At 47.7% G+C, this 23,510-nt stretch overlaps 1 pseudogene; it reads left to right on the top strand.

The window, feature by feature from the left end:
• Positions 1–22,823: 22,823 nt before the first annotated feature.
• On the top strand, positions 22,824–22,914 carry LOC130294768 (U2 spliceosomal RNA; annotated as a pseudogene).
• The last annotated feature ends 596 nt before the right edge of the window (positions 22,915–23,510 follow it).

Below are 23,510 nucleotides of genomic sequence, written 5' to 3'. Positions count from 1 at the left end.
AGATACATTACAGACAACACTTACATATAAACAAACATATAAACATACATATAAACATACATATAAACATACATATAAACATACATATAAACAAACATATAAACATACATATAAACAAACATATAAACATACATATAAACAAACATATAAACATACATATAAACATACATATAAACATAAACATACATATAAACATACATATAAACATACATATAAACATACATATAAACATACATATAAACATACATATAAACATAAACATACATATAAACAAACATATAAACATACATATAAACAAACATATAAACATACATATAAACATACATATAAACATACATATAAACATACATATAAACATACATATAAACATACATATAAACAAACATATAAACATACATATAAACATACATATAAACATACATATAAACATACATATAAACATACATATAAACAAACATATAAACATACATATAAACAAACATATAAACATACATATAAACATACATATAAACATACATATAAACATACATATAAACATACATATAAACATACATATAAACATACATATAAACAAACATATAAACATACATATAAACATACATATAAACAAACATATAAACATACATATAAACATACATATAAACATAAACATACATATAAACATACATAAACAAACATATAAACATACATATAAACAAACATATAAACATACATATAAACATAAACATACATATAAACATACATATAAACATAAACATACATATAAACATACATATAAACATACATATAAACATACATATAAACATACATATAAACATACATATAAACATAAACATACATATAAACATACATATAAACATAAACATACATATAAACATACATATAAACATAAACATACATATAAACATACATACACTTTTTTTCTTTTTTTTTTCCCCTTTTTCTCTCCCTCTCTCTCTCTCTCTCTCTCTCTCTCTCTCTCTCCCTCTCTCCCTCTCTCTCTCCCTCCCTCCGATCCCACACTCGCTCACACCCATCCTCACCACCATCATTAGCGGATATCACACTCATACCCATCCTCTCCTAATATATAAAAAAAATTAATTTCAAAACAAATAGATCCGGCTGCCTTAACTAAAACGAAAGGTAACTAAGCATTAATAAGCATAAATATACGGAAATACAGAAATACAGGTAAATGAATAACAATAACAAATCTTTCACTATCTAATCCCAAAGCCCCTCCAGCCCCTCTGGCCATGAGATGGTATAAATGTCCAGTCCAGTCCATAATCCACACCAGGAGCCGGGCATCATGGAGTCCAATATTGTTCATCAATGGCTCCACCCAGCTCAACTCTTACCCCCCCTTCCCCCACCCAACCTATTCTATAGCCCCCTATATACATGTATACAAGAAAGTAAAAGCAAGGCCTATTCAGCCATGCCACCAAAAGGTTTGCCACACAACATAATTACTTAAACACATACTATACACTTATTAACATAAACATAACTATAGACATAACATAACTATACATATAACTACATTACTATATACATAACATAACAATTGTAAGGCCCAAGTTCAGTTACCTGCAAGCCCTTCATACACTCATTTCTCTAAAACAAAACAAAAAGCTAAAGGTGACATGCGCCAGCCCTCCACCGGGATCAGAGTATGGCAGACCAGATACCAAATCATTTTTAAACCTATCCCTCACCTACTTTCCCTAGACTCACACTATCGCTGCCCCTAAAGTTTAAGCTGTCCCTACACACTGACCCTACACTGACCCTACCACTCTATCCCTAACCAGAATTAAGGTGCCTCCCCCAAAGGGTTCAGCATCTAGGGCACATCAAATGAAAACCCTCTCCATAGGAGAGAAGCCCTACTTGTACCCAATCTGCCATACTCTAAAGACCTGATCTTCCCGAGATCACCAGTGATATTCCTACAGACCTCCACCTCAGAGAGGACTTTTCGCTGTGTAGATACTAAACACCGTGCGTTCCACGTGTGATACCTAACCACTAAGCTAACTAAAAATAATGTGCACCGATCTCGGCCACCCAGGATCTTGAATGCTCCATAAGCCCACTCCGGATAGGCAAGGCCGGCAAGTTGACTCCAGCCGATGGAAGCGCCCACCCGCTTGTAGACCCCTATATTAAAGGGACAATGAAGCAGGAAATGGTCCATGCTTTCCAGCGTGTTCCCGCACTCTTCTCGGGGACAGTCCCGGTCATCAGAGCTCCTACACTTCAGGTTGTCCCTTACACATAGCTTCCCCTGAAAGCAGCGCCAGGCCAAGTCCCAAAACTTCTGGGGGATCCGTTTCGAGTTCAAAAGACTTAAACCAACCCTCAGATCCCGACCTGGGCAGTCCCTGAGCGCCAGAGGCTTCTGGAAGTGGGTCAACAGAACCCGTTTGTCAAGGGACTGCCTTGACTGGGTCCTGATCTCCCACACTCCCAGACCCCACCGACGTAACGCCTTCAGAGTCGGGGTAGCGTAAGCCGGAAGATATCCATGTGGTGTACGGAGGTCCTTCACTTGCCCTCCTGTCTCCCATTCCTGGAAGAAAGGCCGAAACCACTCCCTGCAGGAGAGTACCCACGGAGGAGCCCTCTCTTTCCAGAGGTTTGCGATGTTGGCTTTCAAGAAGGTGTTCGTTAAGAACACCACAGGGTTTACCATAGATAAACCCCCTAGTCTCCTCGTGCGGTACGTAACCTCCCTCTTGACTAGGTTCATCCTGTTCCCCCATAACAGTTGGAAAAACAGGCTGTAGATCCTAGTATAGTAAGCCTCTGGCAAGATACATACACTGCCCAGATAGATAAACAAGGGAAGCAGGTACGATTTGATCAGGTGTACCCTTTCCCTGAGGGTCATAGACCAACCCTTCCACTGGTCCACCTTCTGAGTGGCATCCTGGAGCTTACCATCCCAGTTTTTGGTGGGATAATCATCCTGGCCGAATGTGATGCCCAAAACTTTTGCTGACTCTTGGAGCCCTGGAAGGGTGTCCGGGAGATCAAACGTGGGATCCCCCCCCTCCCAGCCAGAGACTCTCACACTTATCCCGATTGATCTTGGACCCGGATGCCTCCGAGTAACGATCCACCTCCGACATCGCCACCTCGACCTCCACCCTCGAGGAGACGAAAATGGTGACATCATCAGCGTACGCCACCACTCTCTGGGCGACATCCAGCTCCGCCAGACTCATCCCGACTCCCGCTAACGGCCCACAATCTACCCTCCGGACGAAGGGATCGATTGCGAACACGTATAACAGCGGGCTCAAAGGACAACCCTGACGGACTCCGGACCCCACCTCAAAAGAGCGGCCAGACCAACCGTTCACCAGTGGGAAACTCTCTGCCCCTGCATATATGGTGACAAGCCAATTCACAAAAGTACTCGGTAAGCCATATCTCAGGAGGACGGACCAGAGGTACTCGTGGTTCACCCGATCAAATGCTTTGGCCTGATCCAGGGACAACAAGTACCCCTTCCAGAGACCCGCACTACTCCGCTCCACTGCCTCCCTGACACTGAGGACAGCACTTAAGGTGCTTCGGCCCGGAACAGAGCAGTGCTGGGCCCCCGAAAGGAGCCGGGGTGCAAACTTCACCAACCGATTAAACAGTATCTTGGCCAGAAGCTTCCTGTCCGTATTGAGAAGAGCTATGGGCCTCCAATTCTCAATCCGGCTGGGATCTTTACCCTTTGAGAGAAGAATCAGGGCCGACCTCCTCATTGACTTCGGCAGAGTGCCCGAGGAGAGACACTCATTGAATACCTCAGTCAAGAGGGGAGCTAAAGACTCCTTAAAGGTCCTGTACCACTCGGAGGTTAAGCCATCCGGACCTGGAGACTTCTTAGGGGCAAGCCCCTCGATCGCCAGTCTCACTTCCTCTTCCCTGATTTCTTCTGCCAAAACATCAAGAGAGGGGTCTACCCCTGGCTCAGGAATGGTTTCAGCCAGGAAAGCCGACATCTTGTCCCGATCTAGATCCTTCCTCCCCAAGAGGTGTGAGTAGAAGGATCTGACAACCTCCAGGATCCCTGATCTGGACCGATTCAGACATCCCGTACTATCGATCAGTCCTGAGATGATTTTACTACTCACTGACATCTTACAGTTTCTGTAAGGGTCGGGCGAGCGGTACTTCCCGAAATCCCTCTCAAAAACCAAAGATGCGTGCCTATCGTACTGACACCTCATCAGCAAGGATTTCACTCTGGAGATATCCTCCCGGCTACCTCCAGTCGAGACGAGAAGCTCGAGTTTCCTCCTCAGACCCTGATACAGGCGATACCTATTCAGGGACCTGAGGCTCGAGAGCTGGCGGAAGAACCCCGCAACCCGCTTCTTGAATATCTCCCACCATTCTGACTTACTACTACAAAGGCCCAGTAAAGGTACCTGACTCTGAAGAAAATCCTCAAAGGACTGTCTTATCTCCGCTTCCTCCAGGAGGGACGAATTCAGCTTCCAATAACCTTTACCCATCCGGGGGGTCTCTGAAACATTCAAGGAAAACAAAATCATACAGTGATCGGAGAACTCCACCTCAACCACGGACACTGCAGAAGAGACAGCTTCCTCCTTCAAAGAAAACCTGTCTATTCTAGACCTGCAGCTACCTCGATGATAGGTGAAACCCGCGTGGCCTGAGGGGCCCCGGATGTGGGCGTCCTCTAGGCGAGCTTCCCTAACTATGCTATTGAGGGCTGTACTATCATAAGCCAGCGGACCATTGGAGCCTCTCCTATCTTGGGACCTCGTGACAGTATTGAAGTCCCCTCCAAAGATCACTTGCCGACTTGTAAAAAGGAAGGGCTTGATCCTCATAAAGAGGCTTTTACGGTCCCACTTTGTTTGTGGGCCGTAGATGTTAATGAGCCGGAGCTCTTGCCCCTTCATGAGGACATCTAAGATCAGGCACCTCCCCATTTCCAACTCGATAACCCGTCTGCATTCAACAGGAGCGGTAAAAAGGACCGCCACCCCACTATATGGCTCAGCCGCAAGAGACCAGTGGGAGGGGCCGCGCCTCCACTCTCTCCTGGCTTTTACCAGAGAGGCTAGATCTGACAACCTGGTCTCTTGCAGATACAAAATGTCGGCTTCAACTCGGCCGAGAAAATCAAAGGCTGCAAATCTAGCCATATCAGACTTAATGCTGGCACAGTTAATGGATGCCAGCGACAATGGGGTGAGTGCCGCCATCCTGAGTGATCGAGTTGGATGGCCTATCCCCTTTACCTCTTACCCTTCTTCTTCCCCCCTTCCCCATCAGAAGAAGACCCCCTTTCCTTCTTTTTAGACCTCTTTAGGGATGCTGACATATCCATCCCACGATCCTCATCTCCTGACCCAGGGGCCACCTGCCCTCCCAAGGAAGTTACCTCAGAAGGAACAGGCTCAGCACCTCCCGGAGGTTCCTCCGCCTCTGAACAAAGACTCTCAGCCTCCCCCTCCAAAGAAAGGGAAGAGTCCTTGCCAAGGGCCCGATACCTATTGGATAGAACGATCAGAGGGGGGTTGGTCAGGCTTTTCCCAGGCACTTGGCCTGCAACACCGGAGGAGGAAGATGATGCCCTGAGTACCCTCTGGCCCTGCCTCCTTCTGCCGCACTTTTGTTTTTCCTTTTGCCCTTTCCCATCTTCCTCATCCAAACTTTCATATTGAGAGGAACTTGAGGAAATGGCCCTATTTGCCTCCTCTTTACGAAGTTTCCTTATCTCTTCACCTAACTCGGCGTCCCCAAGAGCCTCAGCTGTCTTCTCTGAGCCAGCGTCGGGAGCAGGATCCCGGACTACACCTTCTACCAGGGAACTTTCAAGATCCCTGCTCCTTCTGCGCCTCTCCTCCCTCCTAAGCTTAGAGGGGCTCTTGTTCTTAACTTTCTTCATTGGCTCTAGTGCCCCTTCTCCTCTGCTGGTCCCCACCCCAGATGAGGCAACCTCACTGCTCTCCCCATCCTGGGTGGTCACAGCATTGGAGAATGAGCGGGGACACCGGCTAAATGGGTGACCAAGGTCACCACACAGGTTACAGCGAATCCGGCCACAGGTGGCAGCCAGATGTGCACATCTGCTTAGTGCAGTTTGCGCTAAAGTGTGTGGGATCACCACACTTGTGGCACAGCTTCGGCTGTCCCTGGTAAAAGACTTGGATCCTATCGCGGCCGAGAAAGGCGGCTGATGGAATGTGTGCGACAGTGTTACCTGAACGGCGGAGGCGGACGGAAAACGTCCAGGCTCCAGACCAAATGCCATGTTCATCCAGATTTTTCTTGGGGACGTCCGTCACCTCCCCATACCTGCTCAGCCAGGTCATTATGTCATAGCAAGAAAGAGACTCGTTACGTGTCAGAACGGTCACTTTCTTGACAAAACTCTGGCGGGATACCGCCTTCACAGCGAAATCCTGCCAGACAGGCTCGTCCTTCACCAGTGCGTGATTAGACCAAAAGAGCTCAAGCCCTTCTGGCTTCACAAAACTGATGTCGAACTCAGAGGTACCGAAGGGGTGGATCAGAGCAAAGATGTCATTAGCCCTGAATCCCATCTGGAAAAGAAGCTCCACAACTTTTGCCCTAGAAGGGCATGCATCACCGCCTCTCCATACCAGACGGGCCACATTCCTCCGACCACGCTCCTGCCCGCTTGTTGGAAGGGACCAGACCACCTCCCCATTATGCTCTCGGAATGCCCCAAGTCCATGTCTTTCTATCCAAAAAGACAAGTCGACCTCCCGGTCCTCTACCTGGAGCGTTCTATCCCCTCTCCTTAAAGCCTCCAGGAGGCGCTGTTGCAAGTTACCTTCCCCTGGATTAAGAGATGAGGATCCCCTGGGACCCCCAGCAGCGACATTAGCATAACTCCTTATTGGAGCAGTCGCTACCGGGGGGGGGCAGCCGGACCGACACCACTCCCCCCAGAAACAACAGTAGAGGCAGTAACATTATACATAACACTTGTGCCTGTCCCCTCCTGCCTAGCTGCACTGGACTGGCCGGGATGTAATCTTGCTGGCTTTATGATGCCGGGCTTTACACTTGCATCATTGGCTTCATTGGGCACACTCAACCTTGCAGCAATCTTCCCTTTAGGAATATCGGAAGAAGCTGCTTTGTCGCATACTTTGCCCTCGGCCTCCGCCAATACCTCGGCTTCAATTTCTTTAACTGCTACTAACATTGCATGGGTTGTATCATGTCCATGTTCCTGTGGTACCAGTCCTCCACCGCCAGCTCCACCCACAGCAGCCCCACCACAGCGCCACAACTCAAAAGAGCCAGACACCGCTGACTGGGCCGCCGAGAATGGCGCTCCGGTTCCAGACACCTGGACACTCCCCCCTTTGCCTGCAGAGGAGTGCCCTGCAGTGCCAGACCTGTTCTGGGAGCTGCCCTCTCCCTTGTCTTTATAATTGCCCAGACGCCCGAGCTCCATACCAACCTCTGCCACCTGGACACTCCCCCCCTCACCTGCAGAGGAGTGCCCCGCAGCGCCAATATCCCCTAACTGGGGACATGCTACCTTGTCCGCAACACTGTCCGGCCCCTTGGCCGTATCTTTGCAGGTGCTGGCCCCGCTACTATGACAAGCGAGGTCAGCGCTTTCCCCCATCTTTACTGTATTATCCCCGGTGTTCTGGCCCCGCTCCACATTTGCAGAAGGGGGGACAGGCAGATTACCAGGGTCTGCACCCTGAACTGACTTTGCAGCCGGCCCAGGGTGCACAAAAGGAACATAAATCAAGCTTACTTGCTCAGATGTTTTTTTCTGCCTTTTCTTCTTCTTTTTTATTATTTGTTCCTCTCCAAGGTCGTCGCCAAAACTAAAATTATCCAAATGCATGGGGGACTCCATCTTTACAATTTGTGCCAGCAGGGCGCCACCACAACCCTCCTCCTCCTCGCCAGCACTCTCGCCCGATGAAGGTGGTAATGCCACTTGTCCTGCAGGTAGACTTGCTTGGGACATGTTCACACCCTGCATTGGCTGCTACTTGGCTTCCACAGCTTCCCCACTTGCCAGCACCTTAGCCTCTTCAGCCTCCATTTCTTGGACCTCATCCTCACTACTGCTCTCATCTGCTGAACAATCACCCCCAATCTCCTCTTCTTTTACTGGGGATTTCATCCTGGAGGAGCGATCCTCATTAAGAAGTTTCTCCCTAAATAAATCGCTCCCCTCCAGGACAGCGATTCTCCTCAGCTCAGTCTCCTCCAGCTCCAGCCTCAAGGACTTAACCCTTGCAGAGTACTCTGGTTTCCTGCGCTTGGTAGTTGTGCTCACCTGATACTTGGCAAACTTTAGCTCCTCTCTCAGCTCCCTCAGCTTCTTCCCAAGGAGTTCGTACTCACCAATCTTGGCAGCAAGTCTGGAGCTGTATGTCGCCATAGACTCCTTGGGTCTTCTCTGGCCCCACTGCTCCACAACCTGGCTCTTGGAGGAGCTCTTCTGTGCTGCAGAGACCTTCTTTAAACCTGTCTTGCTTGCAGGCTTTTCTTCCTGGCTGAGAGCCTTGCGGCTTCCAACCATTGCTGGAGGGACAGAATCCACATCGCTGCGGACCCTGCCAGATCTTCTAACCCCTCCAGCCGGGGCACTGGCTGGTAGCTTTCCCTCTACACCCCTCGCCAGCCTGGACCGAGGAGTGGAGGTCAGGGGATTCATGCTGATGGCTCCCCCAGGAATCTGCCACCTTCCTGGGAAAGCAGGTGGAAAAATCAGCCTCTCTCCTCTGGAAGTCTGGAGTCTCAGGAGCTCAGCAACAGACACACCTAGCGACCACACCCTCCAGAGCTGTACTCACTATTCTGCTGGCGGGGTCACTGTGTACATACATTACATTACTTATCCTGTACTGATCCTGAGTTATATCCTGTATTATACCCCAGAGCTGTACTCACTATTCTGCTGGTGAGGTCACTGTGTACATACATTACATTACTTATCCTGTACTGATCCTGAGTTATATCCTGTATTATACCCCAGAGCTGCACTCACTATTCTGCTGGTGAGATCACTGTGTACATACATTACATTACTTATCCTGTACTGATCCTGAGTTATATCCTGTATTATACTCCAGAGCTGTACTCACTATTCTGCTGGTGAGATCACTGTGTACATACATTACATTACTTATCCTGTACTGATCCTGAGTTATATCCTGTATTATACTCCAGAGCTGTACTCACTATTCTGCTGGTGAGGTCACTGTGTACATACATTACATTACTTATCCTGTACTGATCCTGAGTTATATCCTGTATTATACTCCAGAGCTGTACTCACTATTCTGCTGGTGAGGTCACTGTGTACATACATTACATTACTTATCCTGTACTGATCCTGAGTTATATCCTGTATTACACTCCAGAGCTGTACTCACTATTCTGCTGGTGAGATCACTGTGTACATACATTACATTACTGATCCTGTACTGATCCTGAGTTATATCCTGTATTATACCCCAGAGCTGTACTCACTATTCTGCTGGTGAGGTCACTGTGTACATACATTACATTACTTATCCTGTACTGATCCTGAGTTATATCCTGTATTATATACCCCAGAGCTGTACTCACTATTCTGCTGGTGAGGTCACTGTGTACATACATTACATTACTTATCCTGTACTGATCCTGAGTTATATCCTGTATTATACCCCAGAGCTGTACTCACTATTCTGCTGGTGAGGTCACTGTGTACATACATTACATTACTTATCCTGTACTGATCCTGAGTTATATCCTGTATTATACCCCAGAGATGTACTCACTATTCTGCTGGTGAGGTCACTGTGTACATACATTACATTACTGATCCTGTACTGATCCTGAGTTATATCCTGTATTATACTCCAGAGCTGTACTCACTATTCTGCTGGTGAGATCACTGTGTACATACATTACATTACTTATCCTGTACTGATCCTGAGTTATATCCTCTATTATACCCCAGAGCTGTACTCACTATTCTGCTGGTGAGGTCACTCTGTACATACATTACTTATCCTGTACTGATCCTGAGTTATATCCTGTATTATACCCCAGAGCTGTACTCACTATTCTGCTGGTGAGATCACTGTGTACATACATTACATTACTTATCCTGTACTGATCCTGAGTTATATCCTGTATTATACTCCAGAGCTGTACTCACTATTCTGCTGGTGAGATCACTGTGTACATGCATTACATTACTGATCCTGTACTGATCCTGAGTTATATCCTGTATTATACTCCAGAGCTGTACTCACTATTCTGCTGGTGAGGTCACTGTGTACATACATTACATTACTTATCCTGTACTGATCCTGAGTTATATCCTGTAGATCTTTTATTAGAAAAATATAAATCATAACAAAAACACAAAACCAGCACAACTTGGCCATAACTGAAAACAGCAACATGAAATAACATAAACCAAAACTTTACATTTAAAATAAAAGAACATAAATCCTGCCTAACCGGCCAGCCCAGTTTTCCTAACAAAAAGAAACACACCTTACATAACCTAATATCTAACAACACACTCACATGCATACTCAACTTACATAACCAAAAAGAAACATAAAAATAGCACTATTTAGCTGTAACTCAAAAACACCCAGACTTGGGAAAAACACAAACACAAAGAAAACACAACAAGCACTCCCACTACACACCACACCCCTTTTTTTTTTTATTTTTTTTTATTTTTTTTTTTGTAAACTATTATTATTTTTTTTTTTTTTTTTATAATAACACTAATAATAATAATAATAATAATAATAATAATAATACTATGCCACACACATGCATCACAGATCCATAACTTTACAAAGGCATAAAGATAAATTAATCTACAACTCAAAAAACACCCAAACTTGGGAAAAATCACATATTACAAACCGAAAACACTCCCACTGCACACCAAATGTTATATATATATATACACACACACACTTTTTTTTTTTTTTTCCCCCCTTCCACACACACATATATACATTAGTTTTCTACGTTATCCCACAAGACCTAAACCACAACTGGATACAAAAATTACTACAAAAATAACATCTGGTTCGACTGCCATATCTATCTCTACTATAAACACAATATAAACAATATATAATTCACAAATCAAGATTAAAAAAAAAAAAAAAAAAAAAAAAAAATTATATATATCTTTTTATAGTAATTACATGTAATGTACACAATTTATACATATAAACTATATACACTATATACACACCTATTATTATACAGGAAACACACCTAAATATACAATAAAACATCCTACTCTAAACTATCCCTTCACCCACACCACCCGCCCTTCTGTACATGGGTCAGAGTCCACAGTTCTCAATGTCCAGCCACGACTGACCGATGCCAGGTCCACCAAAAGAAAACCACCACCTACCAAATACACCCTCCCAACCTAGAACTCCTCCCAACCAACTTAACCATAACCAACTTTATAACATACATAAACAATATAACCCACACTAGGCCCAAGTTCGGTGCCTGTAAGCCCTTCATAACCTAAACATCGGAAAACAAAACAAAAAGCTATGGTACACATGCATTAGCCCACCACCAGGAAGAAGGATGGCAATCCTGATACATACAAAAATTTACATACTTTCCCTAACACCTCCCTACCTCTCACCCTACCATTATCCCTAAAATAGAAACTGACCCTACTATCACCCTAACCCTGTCCCCTTACATCACTGTCCCTAACCAAAACAAGGGTACTCTACCCAAAAGGTCTAGTACCTAGGGCACATCAAAAGAAAACCCTCTCCATAGGAGAGAAGCCCTACTGGTACCAAGACTGCCATACTCCAAAGATCTGATCTTCCCGAGGTCACCTGTGATATTCCTACAGACCTCCACCTCGGAGAGGACTTTACGCTGCGTAGACACTAAACACCGTGCGTTCCACGTGTGGTACCTAATCACTAAGTTAACTAAGAATAAAGTGCCCCGGTCTCGACCACCCAGGTTCCTGAATGCCCCATAAGCCCACTCCGGGTAGGTAAGGCCGGCAAGTTGACTCCAGCCAATGGAAGCACCCACCCGGTTGTAGACCCTTATATTAAAGGGACAATGAAGCAGGAAATGGTCCATGCTTTCCAGCGTGTCCACACACTCTTCTCGGGGACAGTCCCGGTCATCAGATCTCCTACACTTCAAATTGTCCCTCACATATAGCTTCCCCTGAAAGCAGCGCCAGGCCAAGTCCCAAAACTTCTGGGGGATCCTTTTCATGTTTAAAAGAAACAACCCCACCCTCAGATCCTGACCTGGGCAGTCCCTGAGCGCCAGAGGCTTCTGGAAGTGGGTCAACAGAACCCGTTTGTCAAGGAACTGCCTTGACTGGGTCCTGATCTCCCACACTCCCAGACCCCACCGACGTATCGCCTTCAGAGTCGGGGTAGCATAAGCCGGAAGATATCCATGGGGCGTACGGAGGTCCTTCACTTGCCCTCCTGTCTCCCATTCCTGGAAGAAAGGCCGAAACCATTCCCTGCAGGAGAGTACCCACGGAAAAGCCCCCTCTGACCAGAGGTTTGAGATGTTGGCTTTCAAGAAGGTGTTTGTTAAGAACACCACAGGGTTTACCATAGATAAACCCCCTAGTCTCCTCGTGCGGTACGTAACCTCCCTCTTGACTAGGTTCATCCTGTTCCCCCATAACAGTTGGAAAAACAGGCTGTAGACCCTAGTGTAGTAAGCCTCTGGCAAGATACATACACTGCCGAGATAGATAAACAAGGGGAGCAGGTACGATTTGATCAGGTGTACCCTTTCCCTGAGGATCATAGACCAACCCTTCCACTGGTTCACCTTCTGAGTGGCATCCTGGAGCTTACCATCCCAGTTTTTGGTGGGATAATCATCCTGGCCGAATGTGATGCCCAAAACTTTTGCTGATTCTTGGGGCCCCGGAAGGGTGTCCGGGAGATCAAATGTGGGATCCCCCCCTCCCAGCCAGAGACTTTCACACTTATCCCGGTTGATCTTAGACCCGGAAGCCTCCGAGTAGCGGTCCACCTCTGACATCACCACATCGACCTCCCCCCTCGAGGAGACGAAAATGGTGACATCATCAGCATACGCCACAACTCTCTGGGCGACATCCGGCTCCGCCAGACTCATCCCGACTCCCGCCAACGGTCCACAATCTACCCTCCGGACGAAGGGATCGACTGCGAACACGTATAACAGCGGGCTCAAAGGACAACCCTGACGGACTCCGGACCCAACCTCAAAAGAGCGGCCAGACCAACCGTTCACCAGCGGGAAACTCTCTGCCCCTGCATACAAGATCTTGAGCCAATTAACAAAAGTACTCGGTAAGCCATATCTTAGAAGGACGGACCAGAGGTAGTCATGGTTCACCCGATCAAATGCTTTTGCCTGATCCAAGGACAGTAAGTACCCCTTCCAGAGACCTGCACTGCTCCGCTCCACTGCCTCCCTGACACTGAGGACAGCACTTAACGTGCTTCGGCCTGGAACAGAGCAGTGCTGGGCCCCCGAAAGGAGTCGGGGTGCAAAATCCACCAACCGATTAAACAGTATCTTGGCCAGAAGCTTCCTGTCCGTATTGAGAAGAGCTATGGGCCTCCAATTCTCAATCCGGCTAGGATCTTTACCCTTTGAGAGAAGAATCAGGGCTGACCTCCTCATTGACCTAGGCAGAGTGCCCGAGGAGAGACACTCATTGAATACCACAGTCAAGAGGGGAGCTAAAGACTCCTTAAAGGTCTTGTACCACTCGGATGTTAAGCCATCCGGACCTGGCGACTTCTTGGGGGTGAGCCCCTCGATCGCCAGTCTCACTTCCTCTTCCCTGATTTCTTCTGCCAAAACATCAAGAGAGGGGTCTACCCCTGGCTCAGGAATGGTTTCAGCCAGGAAAGCCGACATCTTGTCCCGATCTAGATCCTTCCTCCCCAAGAGGTGCAAGTAGAAGGATCTGACGACCTCCAGGATCCCTGATCTGGACCGATTCAGAGATCCCGTACTATCAATCAGTCCTGAGATGATTTTACTACTCACTGACATCTTGCAGTTTCTGTAAGGGTCGGGCGAGCGGTACTTCCCAAAATCCCTCTCAAAAACCAAAGATGCGTGCCTATCGTACTGACACCTCATCAGCAAGGACTTCACTCTGGAGATATCCTCTCGGCTACCTCCAGTCGAGACGAGAAGTTCGAGTTTCCTCCTCAGACCCTGATACAAGCGATACCTGTTCAGGGACCTGAGGCTCGAGAGCTGGCGGAAGAACCCCGCAACCCGCTTCTTGAATATCTCCCACCACTCTGACTTACTACTACAAAGGTCCAGTAAAGGTACCTGACTCTGAAGAAAATCCTCAAAGGACTGTCTTACCTCCGCTTCCTCCAGGAGGGACGAATTCAGCTTCCAATAACCTTTACCCATCCGGGGGGTCTCTGAAACATTCAAGGAAAACAAAATCATACAGTGATCGGAGAACTCCACCTCAATCACGGACACTGCGGAAGAGACGGCTTCCTCCTTTAAATAAAACCTGTCTATCCTAGACCTGCAGCTACCTCGATGATAGGTGAAACCCGCGTGGCCTGAGGGGCTCCGGATGTGGGCGTCCTCTAGGCGAGCTTCCCTAACTATATTATTGAGGGCTATGCTATCATAAGCCAGCGGACCATTGGAACCTCTCCTATCTTGGGACCTTGTGACAGTATTGAAGTCCCCTCCAAAGATCACCTGTCAGCTTGTAAAAAGGAAGGGCTTGATCCTCATAAAGAGATCTTTGCGGCCCCACTTGGTTTGTGGGGCGTAGATGTTAATGAGCCGGAGCTCCTGTCCCTTCATGAGGACATCTAAGATCAGGCACCTCCCCATTTCTAACTCAATAACCCGTCTGCATTCAACCGGAGCGGTAAAAAGGACCGCCACCCCACTATACGGCTCAGCCGCAAGAGACCAGTGGGAGGGCCCGCACCTCCACTCTCTCCTGGCTTTTACCAGGGAGGCAAGATCTGACAACCTGGTCTCCTGCAGATACAAAATATCGGCTTCAACACGGCCGAGAAAATCAAAGGCTGCGAATCTAGCCGTATCAGACTTTATACTGGCACAGTTAATAGATGCCAGCGTCAATGGGGTGAGTGCCGCCATCATGGGTGATTGAGTTAGACGGCCCTAACCCCCTCACTTCTGTCTTTTCTTTACCCCCTCATCCCCAGACGAGGAGGCTTCTTTCTCTTTTAGCCTTTTTTTAGACTCTGATTGGTCCATTTTTGAATCCCCATCTCCGTCTGGCTCTGGTTTGGCCCCATCCCCTGAGGAAATTGCCCCATCAGGACAGGGCCCAGTTCCCCCCGGAGGCTCCCCCACTTCAGGTACCCCATCCTCGACCACCCCCTCCAAAGAGGGGGAGGAGATGTCATCAAGGACAGAGAACCGGTTAGACAGATCAATCAGAGGGGGGGCAGGTAGGCTTCCGCTTGGGACCTGGTCCGTAGCACGGGGACTAGAGGGCTCCGACCTCTTCTTTCCCCTTTTATTGCTCTTCTTTTTTGGCCGCTCTTCACCCTCCTCATCCACACTTTCAAAGTGGGAGGAATCGGAAAGATCGGCCTTGCTGCCCTCTTCTCCACAGATTCTCCTCGCTTCCTCCTCCAGCACATTCTCCCCCAGGGCCTCAGCAGTTTCAGGACTAACCTCTGGAGCAGGGTCAGAAGCTACCCCTGCCACATGGGAACTCTCCAGTTCCCTGCTCCTTCTGCGATTAGCCTCCCGCCTCAGCTTGGCGGGACTTTTCCTCTTCACTGACCCTGTTGCACCTTCACCCGCACTCGTGCCCTCCCCAGCTGAGGCAACATTACTGCTCTCCCCAGCCAAGGTGACAGTTGCCCGGGCAAAAGCGCTAGGACAACGGCTGAAAGGGTGTCCTAAGACACCACACAGATGACACCGGATCTGCCTACAGGATGCGGCAAGATGACCTACCCCACCGCACAGTGCACAGACCTGCACGGTACAAGCTGCGCTAAAGTGGGTGGGGCTGCCACATCTGTGACAGACCTTGGGCTGCCCCTGGTAGAAAACTTGGATTCTGTCTCTCCCAAGAAAAGCCGCTGATGGGATGTGGGCAACAGTGCTCCCCGAACGCTTCAGTTTGACGGAAAACGTCCAGGCCCCAGACCAGATCCCATGTTCGTCATAGTTCTTTTTTGGCATGTCCGTCACATCCCCATATCGGCTAAGCCAGGTCATAATGTCATAGCAAGATAGTGACTCGTTACGTGTCAATACGGTCACTTTCTTGGCCAGATTCTGACGGGATATCGCCTTTACGGTGAAATCCCGCCAGCCGGGCTCACTCTTCACCACCTCATAGTTCGACCAGAAGAGTTCCAAACCCTCCGGCCGAACGAAGCTGATGTCAAATTCGGAAGTACCGTAGGGGTGGATCAGGGCAAAGATGTCACTTGCCCTGAATTCCATCCGGAGGAGGAGCTCAACCACCTTACCCCGAGGCGGACATGCATCTTCGCCCCTCCACACTAAACGGACCACATTCCTACGGCCACTTTCCTGCCCGGATGTCGGGAGGGACCAGACCACCTCCCCGTTTTGTTCTCGGAAGGCGCCTAAGCCGTGTCTTTCTATCCAAAAAGACAGGTCAACCTCACCCCTCCCCTCTACATGGATTGACCTGTCTCCCCTACGTAGAGCCTCCAGGAGGCGCTGTTGCAAGTGACCCCCAGAGCCAGATGGAGATGGGGATCCCCCTGATCCCCCGGCAGTGACTCTGGCATAGCTTATGGGAGAAGCAGCCACTACCGGGGGGGCAGTCGAACCAGGACCTGACCCAGATCCCAAACCAGGACCCTTGTTCTTAGCTGAGGTGTCAGTCAAACCTCTCTCTGGCATTCCACTACCACTCCTCACCTGCATTCCACTTGCACCCCTCTCTTGCACTCCACTTACACCCCTCTCTTGCACTCCACTTGTACCCCTCTCTTGCACTCCACTTGTACCCCTCTCTTGCACTCCACTTGCACCCCTCTCTTGCACTCCACTTGCACCCCTCTCTTGCACTCCACTTGCACCCCTCTCTTGCACTCCACTTGCACCCCTCTCTTGCACTCCCCTTGCACCCCTCTCTTGCACCCCACTTGCACACCCCTCATCCACACTGCTACTACAACTCCTCCCATGCGCACTACCATAACTCACACTCTGGACATTACCATTTTTCCACACATTTTTGCTCTCACTTTCACTCTTGCTTACACTCTGTATATTACAGGCTGGGCTGGCTGGGTCTATTGCATTATGTATAAGGGTCGCTGGTTTCAGGACTAAGGTTGCATTTCCAGTCTTCTGGGGTGCAGACACAGGCTCCGCCTCTGATATGGATGGCACCGCCCCCTCACACGAAGTCATGGATTTTGGCAGGAGCTGTCCCTCCGGACGCACTCCTGCCCCGCCTACTGCAGCTGACGTGCAGGGAACCTCCCCCTTTACAGGTGAGTGCCCCGCAGCGCCAGAAACGGTACCAACCGCACATAGGGGACCGCCCCCTGAACCACCAAGGTCTGGTGCCCGGACACTCCCCCCCCTCACAGGGGAGTGCCCTGCAGCGCCAGGACCTGTACCGCCCACTTCAACCGAGGGACCGCCCCCCCGGACGGGTGAATCTGCCGCTATTTTCTGGCGCCTGGACACCCTCCCCCCTCACAGGATGGTGCCCTTTTTTTTCTATAGCACCCGCGGCCATTTTGGGTGCACTACTGTATCCCCCATGCTGGCCCCGCTCCACTACAGAAACGGGGTCTGGCAGATTGGGGGACCCAGCATCCTGAGCTGACTTCTCAGCCGACCCAGGTTGCTGGAAAGAAGAAAATACAAACTTCACTCCTTGTGCCTTCTTCCTCTTCTTGCCCTTTCCTTTCTTCCTCTTCCCCTTCTCTTCTGGGCCCAAATCATCACCAAAAGTGAAGTTCTCCAGACGGGTGGGGGACTCCTGCATAACAATCGCACGCAGGAGACCCCCATCTGCCGAGCCGCTGCAATCACTACAGTCACTGCCATCCTCATCGTCCTCACTGGAGGGAGGTAAGGCCACCTGAGCCGGATTTATGTAGTCCATACTGAGGGTAAGTGGGGGGTCTGGGGTAACAGTGGTGGTACAAACAGAACCCGTGTCCATATCCCCCTCACTCACATCCCCCTCCTCACCTCCCTCCATCTCCTCCTCCTCCTCACTCTCATCTTGGTGACAATCTTTTTCTGCACCTCTGGAGACCCCCTTTTTGGGGAACCTCTCTTCATTAAGAATCTTCTCACTGAAGAAGCCGGCTCCAGCCACAATGTCCGCTCTCAGCTGAACAATCTCCTCCACCTCTTTCTTTAGTGCTCTCACCTTTGCAGTGAACGCTGCTCTCTTGCCCTTGGCTGCTGTATCCGCCTGGTAAGTTGCAAACTTTATGTCTTCTCTAAGACCACGAAGCTGTTTCCCAAGACGTTCATATTGGGCCATCTTTGCCTGGATTCTTGAACCAAAAGTCTCCAGGGATTCCCTTGGCCCCTTGACCCCCCATTGCTGGGGTTCTGAGGAGCCTGAGGTAGAAGCCTTCACTCCACTCCTCTGCCTGGATGAGCTTCTTTTCCCAGAGGAACTTTTGCTGGAAGCCTTGCAGCTCCCAGCTGGGGATGAGGGAGGGGGCCCCACATGGCGATGGGCCCTGGTGGATCATCTCACCCCATCCTGGCTGCTGGCCGTCGCATTTTCCTTTGCACCCCCCGCCGGCCGGGTACGGGGAGTGCAAGATGAAGCCTCCTGGGGCTCCATAGCAGGAAAACCCTCTACCCAGGTATCTGCCACACACCTGGGGAGGGGCGGATGGAAATCACTGCTTCACTGGAAGAGTCTGGAAGTAACAGGAGCTCAGACACACCCAACCTCTCTCCAGAGCTGCACTCACTATTCTGCTGGTGAGGTCACTGTGTACATACATTACATTACTTATCCTGTACTGATCCTGAGTTATATCCTGTATTATACTCCAGAGCTGTACTCACTATTCTGCTGGAGAGGTCACTGTGTACATACATTACATTACTTATCCTGTACTGATCCTGAGTTATATCCTGTATTATACTCCAGAGCTGTACTCACTATTCTGCTGGTGAGATCACTGTGTACATACATTACTTACCCTGTACTGATCCTGAGTTATATCCTGTATTATACTCCAGAGCTGTACTCACTATTATGCTGGTGAGGTCACTGTGTACATACATTACATTACTTATCCTGTACTGATCCTGAGTTATATCCTGTATTATACTCCAGAGCTGTACTCACTATTCTGCTGGTGAGGTCACTATGTACATACATTACATTACTTATCCTGTACTGATCCTGAGTTATATCCTGTATTATACTCCAGAGCTGCACTCACTATTCTGCTGGTGAGATCACTGTGTACATGCATTACATTACTGATCCTGTACTGATCCTGCTCGTCTGTATATATTTTTGGGTCCTCTGTGATTGGACCCTGCAGTCTCTGTGGTCTCTTGCATGTCTATTAGATTCCCAGAATGCTCTTGGGTTGTGGGATGACATTTTAGCCATTTGTATAGGATTGTCTCTGTTTGTTCTGCTCTGGCTGAGATACCAGGTATCTAACTCTGATGACCTCTCTTGAGGTTTCGGTGATGTCATTCGGAGCCATCTGGAGGAACATTTCATCTAATGTGATTACAGAAATTTTTTTATTACCGCGTATGAATCACAGGACAGACGGAAATCATCATCATCATCACAGAGGATAAAGGGGTCACATGACCACAGCCAAAAACCCTCCGCACCTCTACAGTGGCTGCATAATGCAGTGCCCAAATAATACTGCCCTACATTGTCCTACAGCGCCTATATAATACTACCATACAGCGCCTATATAATACTACCATACAGCGCCTATATAATACCACCATACAGCACCTATATAATACTACCATACAGCACCTATATAATACTACCATACAGCGCCTATATAATACTACCATACAGCGCCTATATAATACTACCATACAGCGCCTATATAATACTACCATACAGCGCCTATATAATACTACCATACAGCACCTATATAATACTACCATACAGCACCTATATAATACCACCATACAGCGCCTATATAATACCACCATACAGCACCTATATAATACTACCATACAGTGCCTATATAATACTACCGTACAGCGCCTATGTAATACTACCATACAGTACCTATATAATACTACCGTACAGCGCCTATGTAATACTACCATACAGCGCCTATATAATACTACCATACATCACCTATATACTTCCATTCATCACCTATATAATACTACCATACAGCACCTATATAATACTACCGTACAGCGCCTATATAATACTACCATACAGCGCCTATATAATAGCACCATACAGCACCTATATAATACTACCGTACAGTGCCTATATAATACTACCATACAGCGCCTATATAATACTACCATACAGCGCCTATATAATACTACCATACAGCACCTATATAATACTACCATACAGCACCTATATAATACTACCGTACAGCACCTATATAATACTACAATACAGCACCTATATAATACTACCATACAGAGCCTATATAATACTACCATACAGAGCCAATATAACACTACCATACAGCACCTATATAATACTACCATACAGCACCTATATAAAAGTACCATACAGCGCCTATACAATACTACCATACAGCACCTATATAATACTACTACCATACATCACCTATATAATACTACCATACAGCGCCTATATAATACTACCATGCAGCGCCTATATAATACTACCATACAGCGCCCATACAATACTACCATACAGCACCCATACATTACTACCATACAGTGCCTATACAATACTACCATACATCACCTATATAATACTACCATACAGCACCTATATAATACTACTACCGTACAGCACCCATACAATACTACCATACAGCGCCTATACAATACTACCATACAGCACCTATATAATACTACCACACAGCGCCTATAAAATACTACCATAGAGCACCTATATAATACTACCATACAGCACCCATACAATTCTACCATACAGTGCCTATATAATACTACCATACAGCACCTATATAATACTAGCATACAGCACCTATACAATACTACTATACAGCACCTATATAACACTACCATACAGCACCCATATAATACTACCATACAGTACCTATATAGTACTACCATACAGCGCCTATATAATACTACCATACAGCACCTATATAATCCTACCATACAGCGCTTATATAATACTACCATACAGTACCTATATAATAGTACCATACAGAGCCAATATAACACTACCATACAGCACCTATATAATACTACCATACAGCACCTATATAATACTACCATACAGCACCCATATAATACCACCATACAGCACCTATATAATACTACCATACAGCACCTATATAATACTACCATACAGCACCCATATAATACTACCATACAGTACCTATATAATACAACCATACAGCACCTATATAATACTACCATACAGCACCCATATAATACTACCATACAGTACCTATATAGTACTACCATACAGTACCTATATAATACAACCATACAATGCCTATAAAATACTACCATACAGCACCTATATAATACTACCATACAGCACCTATATAATACTATCATACAGAGCCAATATAACACTACCATACAGAGACTCCTGTACAACCGCCCCCCCCCCCCCCCCCCCCCCGCAGACTCCTGTATGTCAATCAAGGAGAGGATAGGAAGTAAGGGTGAGCGACGAGATGGGCCAAGCAGTGACACTTGAGTAGTTTGGCCCTGCCTCCTTGACACTTGGCTGAAAATATAAAAAGCTGAATTTCGATCCTTTTTCTTTTGCAGAACAATGAAACAAAACATCATCAATATACATCAGTATTTTAGATAAAGGCATGACAACCAACTGACTCCTCCCAAAGGGACCCACAGTGGGACACTGCGCTTACTTTTCCTACCTCTTGTTCTTTTCTTAGGGCATCTTGTCTGATCAGCCCTGACCAGAGAAATAAGGGACAGAGAGGAGAAATATCATCACATGGGGGAGGTCACGGGTCATATCGTAAAGAATCTGATCACTTATCATCTAATACCTAAAATAGAACTTTATTTGATATGTGTTAAAAATAATATAAGTGATCGACAAAGTAACAAATTACTTCCAACGTGAGCAAGAAAAAAATAGATACAAGGTGCCAAGAAATCTATCCTCCAATGATGTGAGCGTGCAGGTAATGCAGAAGATCACCTGATACCTACCGCCACAACAATCCTGTTCATACTGGATAACAATCCCGACGCATTTTCCACCTAAAGTTAGAGGAGTTCATCAGGGGATATAATAGACATAAAAATAAAGCAGATTTCCTGACAAAAAAAATACATACATAAGCAAATATTCCCATGGATCGATCCAACAAGGACCACACACTCCAGTAAAGACCACCCACTCCAAAAAGGACCGCCCACTTCAATTAGGACCACCCACTCCAATAAGGACCATCCACTCAGGTGCCCACTAATGGAACGGGCAAATCCGCCTATGACAAGATGCACAATGGGTTCAGGAGTCCACATGATGTTGTGGTCCCCAGAATGCACTGTGCTCCATGGTGTGTATGGATTTGAGTGGCGCCCTCCTGCTGGGTGTCATAGTTATACTCGCTTCTCGGCCTTTTGGCTAAGATGAAGTGTAGTATCTGTTCTTATCAGTTTAGTGCTGGTGGCAGGCGATGCCGGTGTGGAGCTGGTGGGGATGGGTGCTGCATGGTAGGGGGCAGGTGTACCGGGGTGTTCCGGGGCTGGTTCTGAGGAATTAGCCCGACGGCTGCCCCGATGTGACCTGTTCCCTCCGGGTCTCGCCATGAGGCTGAGAGGGTCTAGAGCCGAGGTACTTTAGTGCCTCGGGGAGTGGTGGCTCACTGAGTGGAAGCACGGGCACCATGATCTCTGCACCTTGTGGCACTCACCTCTTGATTCCCGGCCTTCTGGCTACGATCAGAGAAATGTTTATAGATCCGGCCGGATGTCCGGGCAGTTTATCTGCGCACATTTTGTCTCATGGTGTCACTTTTTGCGTGTTGTGTGTTCACAGGATTTGTCAGGATGCAGTAGCCCTTCTGGGGGTCCCTCCTGGCGGTCTAGGGGAGGTGTGTGTGGCCATTAGGTTCCGCACCTCCCTGCAAACACCCCGGGTACTCCTCCATGGTCAGGGTACCTACCGTTATCGGCTCTGCGGGCAGATACCTTGGCTAACGCCTAGGGGGGGATCCCGGGAGCATTTGTGGTCCCCTAGTAGCTTCGGCGAAAAGGGACATCGAACCTGGAACCTCGCAGGTGCCTTTTGG

Source organism: Hyla sarda, chromosome 10, assembly GCF_029499605.1.
Source record: "Hyla sarda isolate aHylSar1 chromosome 10, aHylSar1.hap1, whole genome shotgun sequence".
NCBI lineage: Eukaryota > Metazoa > Chordata > Amphibia > Anura > Hylidae > Hyla > Hyla sarda.
Note: the sequence above shows the minus strand (reverse complement) of the source record. Positions and strands in the feature narration are given on the sequence as shown.